Raw genomic sequence first — 9,625 nt, 5'->3', positions numbered from 1 at the left:
ACGAATGCGTTTTACCAGTTCACTAGAGTCTTTTCCCAGCCACTTAGTCATGAGGTCCAGTTCCTGGGCTGATGTGAGCTGGAGACCGTTGACAGCACCGGAGAATGAAGAGTACCAGGCACGATAATTTTCAGGCTTATCATCATACTGGTACAGCCCTGAGTTAATCAAGTCTCTCCGTGCTAGATAGAGTGCCACAGGTTCTGGATCCGTCGGTTTGGCAGACGATGGAATATACTGTGGTGTGTATGGCGATGCATCAGCATTCATGATGGGGCTAATGGGGCCTTAATTTTTGTGTAGGATTTAGCTGGAAATTCTCTTTTGCAGGTAAGTGCAGTTTTACTTGGTTTTCCTTTCCATCTGTGTGAGATGGGATGCTTGCAGGCATGTTTGGAGGAGGTGATCGTTGTTGAAGGTCGTTTTGTGAATCCACATATTCCTTTATGCGTTCCTCCTTTACTGTTTCTGAGACAGAATCTCCAGTTATATCTAAAACCTCCAGCATTTTCTAATGCATCTGCTTCTGCTATAGCTGCATCAGCCTCTCTCTGTAGATTCAGCACTTCTATCTCTGCGTCGATCCTTACCATTTCCAGCTGATTCTGTGCGTCTCTTGTAAGACTTTCTGCTTCTCTGGCAGCCTTTTCCATCTTTAGCTTAGCTTCTTTGCTAGCATATGATGCTCGTACTTTGGCAGCTTCTGCTTTAGCTCTAGCGATGGCAGCGGCACTTGCTGTTGACAAACACGTCAAGCCACTCTTGCTGCTTGATGACTTGGAGCTTCATCTGCTAGCCATTTTGTTGCTTGTAGAAATTTGTGAAGTTTATGCCTTTTTACTCTATTGTTCTTTTCCAGGGTGTTGAAACGCTAAACTAAACACGGAGCTAACCAGACGTCAAATGAAGAGGATTCACTTCATTAAAGTGCCGTTTTCTTCTCTTCACTTAAAGTGCGTGAGTTTATATGATTATTTGGTAAAAAAGCATTGCGTCTATGGTATTTCTTAGCAGATGGCAATAGATTCACCTGACGGTCGCATGTGCCTAGTTTCGCCTGTATCCCCTCGTAAAAACAGGAAATTACTAACACGATCTCCCGCAAAACCGGAAGTCACGTAACACATATCGGGAGATTATATAAACTTCCCAAATTGGCGATTTGTCCTGACAGAAACAATTTTATATTATTATATACATACTTATAAACATTTTTGATGAACACTTTACATCCAACAAACTTAAATACAAATTTAGGAAAAATATGCATAAATTAAAGATTGCCTTAAAGGCAACACAACAAATAAAATCACAGTAGCTGAAATCCCATGTTTCCCAAACAAAAAGTAAAAAAAATAAAATGAAATACTAACTAAGGTTACACTACTACAATTTAGTGAATAAGGATGATCTAGACCAGGGGTCGGCCACCGGTAACACCCACATTTTCAATGAATAAAAATACACTGGGAGGGCAGCAATATCATATTATTTGAGAACATTCAACATTTGTTTTTCATTCCAAAGAAGACATAAGAGTAGAGTTGATGTCTTCCCTGCTACAGGCGCATTCATTTGATAATGCAGTTACCTTGGCTGACAGTTCAGTTGAAAAACACACTGAATCTTAATCAAACCGTCCCTGAATAACATCTATGAACTGCAGTTTCTTCGTTGATTATCCATGATTATTATGGAAGAAAAGCAAATCATCGCCAGTCCAAATTGTGCAATTAATACTGTGTTTACAATAAAGGTAATAAATAATAATAATAGCATTTTCAATTTAAAATGCACTGCATATTTTAAACGAATGTCAAAGTGCTACAAATAAATTAGACCAGAAAGCTACAATAAATACGTGGTGGCGTGGTGAGATGGCACGGCTGCGCGCGTGTGCCGGTGAGCCCTTTGAATGGAGCGCTCTGGCACTCACAGGAAAAAGAAGCGTGTAAAGGAGTGTGAAGTGGGACTAGTGTGAATAAGGTAGGTGAATAAGACAGCAAGGCCTGGAGAAAACAAGGGACGAGTCTTTGGTCACGGCAGCTTTTTATAACCGTGGGGAACCCTTTTTCCCCAGCCTGGCGCCTGGTACAGTGGTAGCGGTTCAAAGTGACTAGCGTTTTCACTGCAGTACCGTTGCGTTGCCACGGTGCAGCGGGTGCGTTGCTGACTAAAAATCTTTAATGCTGCAGCGGGCTGAAAAAAATCAGGACGCTAGTCTCGTTTTAACCACCAGGTGGCATAGCGTTGATTAGAAGCCTCTAATGCACAGTGTAACTGAGGTCCGACTGTTAATTTCTACCTGTAACACACATACATTACATCAAACCTATTTTACTATTAAGTATCTGTTGTGTGCTTAAATGTGGGGAGTATGAAGCACAACAACTTGCTATCAAATAAATATCGTCAAATTGAGACATTATCCATGGCCATCCTTCTATAGGGTAATTCCTGTGTCCTTGTCTTGTTTAAGTTGGCGTGAGTCGTTTCCTTGTTATTGCTCTAACGATGCAATTTTTTTCTAAACAACATAGTTGATGGCTTAGTTATTTTCTGTTCACTGCAAAGTTATAATCGTTCTGTCTGTAGTTTAAGCCAGACCTGTGCCACAGCAGCAAAATGTTCTTGTTTTCATTCTCCTCAGCTTTTTCGTGTCTTTAAATAATAAAAATAAAACATTCTCTTAAGAATATGTACATAACCACCGATCTAACATCTGATACAATATATTGACTTCACATAATTCCATGATTATGGGTCGCGGTTTAATTCATATAATTTGAATGCGCATGGCCAAGTAAAGACGTAGAGTGCAGTCCATCTGCGACTACAGCCGCTTATTTAGGTTTTAAACTTCTACAACTTGTTAATGAATGTTTTCTAGTAATCGTAGATTTTACATAAATAAGCGTAATAATCAGACAGATTGAGATATGAAAACAATATGAAAAAGTCAAGATCAGGCAGGGTCATACACAGGTAAGCAGAAAGGCTCAACGCAAGGGTTCGGGCAGGCTCAGTTCCGTGGACAGACAGGGTTCGTTTACCGTGTTGGCAGAGATAGCAGTACCGTTCAGGACGAGGCAGAATCGTAATCATAAGACAGGCAGGGTAATTACCAGACAAGTTCAGCAGACGATGCAGGCAGGGATCAGGCAAGGCTTGGTAACGGTAGGCAAAACAAGATCGGAAACACGGGTCGGGACAAGAAACAAAAACGCTGGAGGATGGTGAATGCACGCAAACACGAACTAACAATCTGGCGAGGTACTGGGGTGAGAGCTGGTGCTTAAATGCTAGGTGACTGATTACTGATGAAGTGCAGGTGTGGATAATGACCGGTAGAAGCAGGGAACAGCTGTGACATGACGTAAACAGGAAGTCCTTTCAAAGTAATTGCGGAAGTAAACCAAAGACGTGACAGTAAACACAGCTGTGGAGTGAGTGTCAGGAAGTCCTTCAAAATAAAACCTGAGAATAGAACCAGACACTACCAAAAGTAAGGAACTCAAAATAAAACAAGGAGCAGGAACAGAGACTGTGACAGTTTCTCTTGGTATGGGCGGCAAACAGATTTGAATAAAAGCATCGCCTTACAAACCAATAAACTGAGCAAAAATATTTTTTTAACAAAAACACATGGAATTGGATTTAAAACTGTTTTTTCCTTTACAGAAAAACGGAAATCAAAAAAAGTAGTTCTCGCATTACCTATGCTTTTAATTTTTAATCAAAGGTTATCCGTGGATGGGTCGCGGGGCAGCAGTCTTAGCAGAGAGCTCCAGAATGCCTCTTGAATGAAACACAAGATCAAATGATATGTGATGTGTTTCGTACTCAGATGACTTGGTTCTGAGTTCGACCAAGCTTTTGTTCCTCTCATGTTTGCTCACAGTTGCAAAGGCAAACTTCACATCCCTTCCCCCTTCTTTGTAGAGGCACCTAGACATGCTATTGTGTTGCTACTACTCGATCAGCAGGTGAGAAATACTTCAGCTCCGGGACAAAGCTCCATGGGAGACTGGGCAGCATCGGACAGCATGATCAGCTGCAGGTCTAAAATTCATTAATGCAGCAAGTAATTAGTTCTACATATGTTTACTCTGCAAGAGTAAACGTGTGTATTTATCGTAGCTTTCAGCTCTAATAATGTGTAGCACTTCGACAATTGTTTAAAATATGCAGTGCATTTTACATTGACATTATTATTATTATGTCAGCCAAGGTAAGTGCATTATCAAAAGAATGTGCCTGTCAGCAGGGAAGACATCAACTTTATTCAGTCGCTCTTCAGTCACTGTTGCCGTCTCCTCCCCAGTTCACACACCTAAAGTGTCCTATCCAATGAATGCACTTCCAGATTGACTGGTGATGCTGCACTGGTTGCTCTTAGTTACATCAGCTGTTTGAAGCAGGGAAAAGCGATATAGCTGTCCTTGTCGATGTCTTGACAATGTATTGCCGTCTACACACGATCGAAACAGTTTTACAAGGCGTAATATGAGGCTTACATTTGATTGTATTCCATTTACGGCAGTACTGTAGCTAAAAGAGAACGAGAACTGAATAAGTTTGCTGTTAACTGCTACGATCTTCTGTCGATAAAATATAAAATGTTAAACCTGTTCGTAGTCTCAGCGATCCATGCACTAAATATTACAACGGTGTTAACTCATGGGTCAAATGATAATGATGATACGCTGTTTTTCTAATAATTAAAATTGAAAGACTGCTCCCACTCAGACTTGAAGCCGGGACGAAAAGCTGTGCAGCCACGCATCTTAACCACCAGGCTACCTAAGACTTGAAGAGTGGCTGTTGAACAAGAGGCTATATGACACATTAAACTACAATGTTTTGTGACTAAAAGTGCGAGTCAATCGCCATCTACAGGCCAGAAGGACGTAACACACTCTCTTCTCTCATGCTGTGCTGACAGGGTGCTGACGCGTTGGACACGAAAGCAAACCACGGTGGAGGCTGACACTTTTAACTTCTGTCACTGTACAATAAAGGTAACATTGTCTTTTCTATACTGTAGGAGGGCACATCCCAGCTACCCACATGCAAGGAGGCTATCAAACAGAGAAATCACTGCAGATTGTTGGTACACAAACATCTGCTGCTCAGCTCAGAAGTGAAGGTATGTACATTTACCAACTCCCTACGGACCGTGGGTCCTCGGGCTCCACTCTCTCAGGCCGACCCTCCCACTGGGGGGAGTGTTTGCCCCTGGTTCTCATGGGGCGGACAGCGTTGACCCACGGTGGTGAAAAATGAAACTCACCTTTACGCTCCAAAAGACATGTAATTTTTTCAAATGTTTTGTATTTCCGTCAATAGATCTATGATAGATTTGTGACAGACAAAAACATGTTTCATGTCATTGTGCATCTCTGATAGGGCATGGTTTTTGTTGTGGTGATGTAACATCATGGTCAATAGTGGATGTCATGCATAGACTCATAAAAATTGATTGGTGTTAAACGAGAGCATGGGGGTTAGTGCCTCATGCGAGTTTCATTGTATTTCCCAGTAAAACATACAATAAACTCACATGTGGCGGGAGCTGACCCCAGGCTCTCACTTGAGCCCATACAAACTGCTTGCTGTCAAGTGAGAGCATGAGGGTCAGTTAGAGAAAGGGGGAACTGAAAGTGTTTAATTTTAAATCAAGAAATGCCAGAAGAAACTGTCACATGCCTTTGATTCTTTGTATATGTGTAAAAAAATGTTTGGTACTATTTTTGATAATAAAAGATTAATTAGATAGATCATTGTGGGATTGATGTACAAATATTAACATTCTGTAAAATATCTTTACTATAATACTTAATGTGATGTATGTTAATATATGTAAAAACTGATGATTAAAATGTGATGTCTTGGTGTTTGATTAGATAAGTCTAACTTCTTCCTACTCCATTCAAGCATGTATAACAGATGGTTTGTTTTTGCTGATTTCAGTCGACTGTCAGTGCCATTTGGGCGCTGATCACACACTCTTGAGCTGACTGTCAGCAGCACCCCTCCTTGTTCTGTCTGGGGAAGGTGTTAAAAATGTTAATGAGGCCACCCCCATTTTTAGGACCAAAGACGCAATGCTAGGGTAAAATCAAAAGATGGAGCTTTAGTATCTGACCTCTATACTTGGGCTCAAACACCAAGTATAGGCACAGTTCTGAGAAGAGGACATAGATCTGATAATGTCAGTTCTACACTGTTTGCTGGGGCAGACAGACAGACAGACAATAGTCTGTCTAAACAGTCAACTAAAATTTGAGAAGACTTGAAAAGTTGACCTTATGTCAGAGTTGAATGTTGTACTTACTTTTTTAATCATCGATAAGGTCACGCTGCCACAGCTGCCAAACTACCTTCTGGAGGTTTATCAGTTACTGGCTGTATTAGGTTCAATTGGACTTTACAAATTTACCTAATGAAATTCCTAAATTCTCATTCTATATATTCGGCCATATTCACTTGGATGTATTGTGTGTCAGTCTGCCTGCTTCCGGAGCTGTTTAAATTAAAAAAAGAGCATTTGAATGTTCTAATCAAGCTTAGATGAACATAACAATAGAGAGCCTCTTTTCAGACAGAACGACCAATCCACAGCACTAGTTAGACTGGTTTCTCCCCAAAGCATCAGAGTCCTGCAGTGCTGTTACCTGATGTGATGTAACCAGATACATTTGTTAACTACTTAAACAGAAGATTCTTCAGAGATCCATCACTTCAAAGAGTCTAGTGGTTAAAGCACACAACTTCCCACCCAAAGTGACAGAAAGGAGGGAGCGCTTGCTTGTATTCAATGCATGTAAATGAATGTGCTTGGCGCAGAGCGGGGGATGCTGCTTCTCTCAAGCGTGCAGGACACACTTGGTGCTATGGGCCCTTCTGGTAACTCCCTTCTGCATGTGTCACATAATAGGACCAATGTTTCACTTGTATTCATAAAAATGAAAAAACATTTTTTTTTATATGTTTGTAAATAAAAATGAAAGATAATTTTAATTGTCATTTGGGGGATTTATTGGTAAAATCTCATTTTCACATCCTATTGAATGACAATAAAATGTAAGTTGTAGGAAAAAATGCATATTTAGGAAGCATGCAAATGAAAAAAAAAAACAATGTTTTAGGAGATACAATTTAATTTACAGAGATGTGTGTACAATGTTTTTTTTATTTGCATTTTATCATTAAATCTCCCAAAAGTGTGTTGATGAGCTAACATGGTGAACACCCCCTCGCCGTGGGGAAACGACCCCATTTATGGAACAATAGAAGCTGTTCACACGATGATGGCTGAAGTGTGTGGGTCTCTGGACCCGTCTGTGGGAAGCCCTCAAAAAAAGGTATCTGGACCCTTTAGTGGGTTGGGTATTGTTAAACAAACTGTTTTTGTTAGTTGGTGGTTTAATATAGGAAACCTTTATATCCTGAAGCCATAAACTTAACGCTTTCTTTTTAACAAGTTTTATTTACAGATTTTATAAACATCCAGTTTATTTGACCATTTTCTAAACCAGGTTGTCTGAAAGTCTGAAAGTCATGTTAAGACACTCCTGGTGTGTTAGAAGTACGCCCCTACTAACTTCACATTTTTGAGAGTTTATCCAATCCCGTTTAAGAACCATGGTTTCAAATTTGGTGGACTGGGTACGTCTGCATTCGCTTGACCACTCACAGAACCAGCTTCAGCCCCGCCCAGACAAACCTGGACCCCTAAATATACCGGCAACATTACATTTCACTCACTTACTGCGCAGTCTACCACATTGCGTTTCAGTCACTCACTGTGCGTTCCCGCATAGTACGTGGCGGTAATACACTTTTCAGTTGGTTGCCACCCGCCATTTAAAAGACAAAAAAGAGAGACAGTGTTGCAAGGTGCTGCCACGCAATTTGGATGAGTTTAAGCCTCGCCTGCATTCTTCTGGTTTCGAATCGTGTAAAATATGGTACTGAGGTCACTCACTCAGCTCACATTTTAGCTGCTAGCTTCATGTTAGCCACTACCGCGATGGTAGCACAGCGTTAGCAGCTAGCCCTCGCCTCCAGCGATAGCCTCCACATGAAGTTTAGTACAACTTGGGTTTGACTGCGATATTAAATTGTGAGACTCAGCTGTGTTTCTAATTACTACCGAGCCTGTTGTGTGTAAGTCTAACATGTATGTTGTTGCTGTCTTCTCATATGTGCTGCATATCTAGTCAGCTACTGTAGCTGTAAATGTGACAATGTGACAAATGTTTTTTTTTTTTTTATACAGGTACCAGCCAGCTACCAAAACGCGAGGAGGTTGCTTCTCAAACTGACACGCCGCTGTTGGCTGTGGACACACAGCTACCTTGTAGAAGAGTTGTTGCTCACCTCAGGAGCAACGGTATGTACATTTAACAGCAGTATAATCATTTGTTGGCCAATATGCAGTTTTATTTTGGATTTCACATTTCAGTAGTTTTAGTATTCATAATCTGATCTATATTACTGTCTATATATTTATTCTGTATGCAGTTGGTCAACTTATTTTGATATTTCAGTCCGTTGACGAGTAATTTGTAATTCTAGTGTTATGGTGCAGATTATGAGGAAAATGTGATGAAGACCATCTTCAATAAAGTCCTGCTGGACCCAGGTTGTTATATGGAGGACCTTGTGAACATCCCTGTCCCACCGGCCCTCTGAGCAGAATTTGAGCAACCTGACAGAAAGGAGGTCATTAATGTCCTGCCAAGATTTAACAAACCAGCACTATAAAATAAGTTGAAAAACGTGTTTGCTCCAAACACCATTAAAACTGATCCAACTACCTCTATTTATGGTTTACATCTGTAAAGGTTCTGAGATACATAGGAAATACTGGTCATTTCATTAATCTGCCATTCTATTCTTTATACCTTCTAGGGTGGTGTCAAGGAAAACAGCTGCATCCTCCATCTGTACAGCAGCTGCACTGCTTCCGATGTCTTCCAACACGTGAAGACAAAAAAGATCGTCACATCTCCCCAGCCAACTGCTCATGACTGTACCTGTTCTGCTCCAGAAACTATGCTTTCAATATAACTATGAATCCTACCCGTTCATTTTGTGGTCTGCAAATTGAACTGTAAGAGTAACTTATCCAGCATTATAGTGCTGGTGCATTGGTTAAAAATAAAGTTGGCTTTGACTATTGCTGTTTCACTGAATTATTTTTGTATGTATATACCTATGAGGGAAAACAGACAAATGTTTTATAATATTTCAACTTTTATTGAGGTAACTGAAATAATATTAATATTAATATTATAATATTATAATATTATAATATCAATAATATAATATTATAATATAATATTATAATAATAATATTTGGCAACTGGTTCAGGTGTCTTGAGGTAATATTTATCGAAATTTTAATTTAATTATTTAATAAAGTAATAAACACAAGCAATATCTTGACAGCAACAGTTGCTGTCACACCATGTGTATGTATTGGGCCTTAATTCAAATACAGCAAAATATAAGCTGCAGCTGAAGACCCCATTATGGAAAAAATATTTTGACACAGCAGCAGCATGAGAATGAAAAAAACATGTAAAAATGAGTTTATATTAATTTATCAAGCTAT

General features: G+C 40.0%; 1 long non-coding RNA gene across 1 annotated transcript; it reads left to right on the top strand.

Annotated features, from left to right (window-relative positions):
- Window positions 1-2,516: 2,516 nt before the first annotated feature.
- On the top strand, window positions 2,517-9,173 carry LOC129604977 (uncharacterized). Its single transcript, XR_008696395.1, has 3 exons — window positions 2,517-8,398; window positions 8,584-8,730; window positions 8,920-9,173. It is a non-coding gene; the product is annotated as an uncharacterized LOC129604977 (long non-coding RNA).
- Window positions 9,174-9,625: the final 452 nt, after the last annotated feature.

The sequence above is a fragment of the Betta splendens genome, chromosome 13 (assembly GCF_900634795.4).
Source record: "Betta splendens chromosome 13, fBetSpl5.4, whole genome shotgun sequence".
Taxonomy (NCBI): domain Eukaryota; kingdom Metazoa; phylum Chordata; class Actinopteri; order Anabantiformes; family Osphronemidae; genus Betta; species Betta splendens.
Note: the sequence above shows the minus strand (reverse complement) of the source record. Positions and strands in the feature narration are given on the sequence as shown.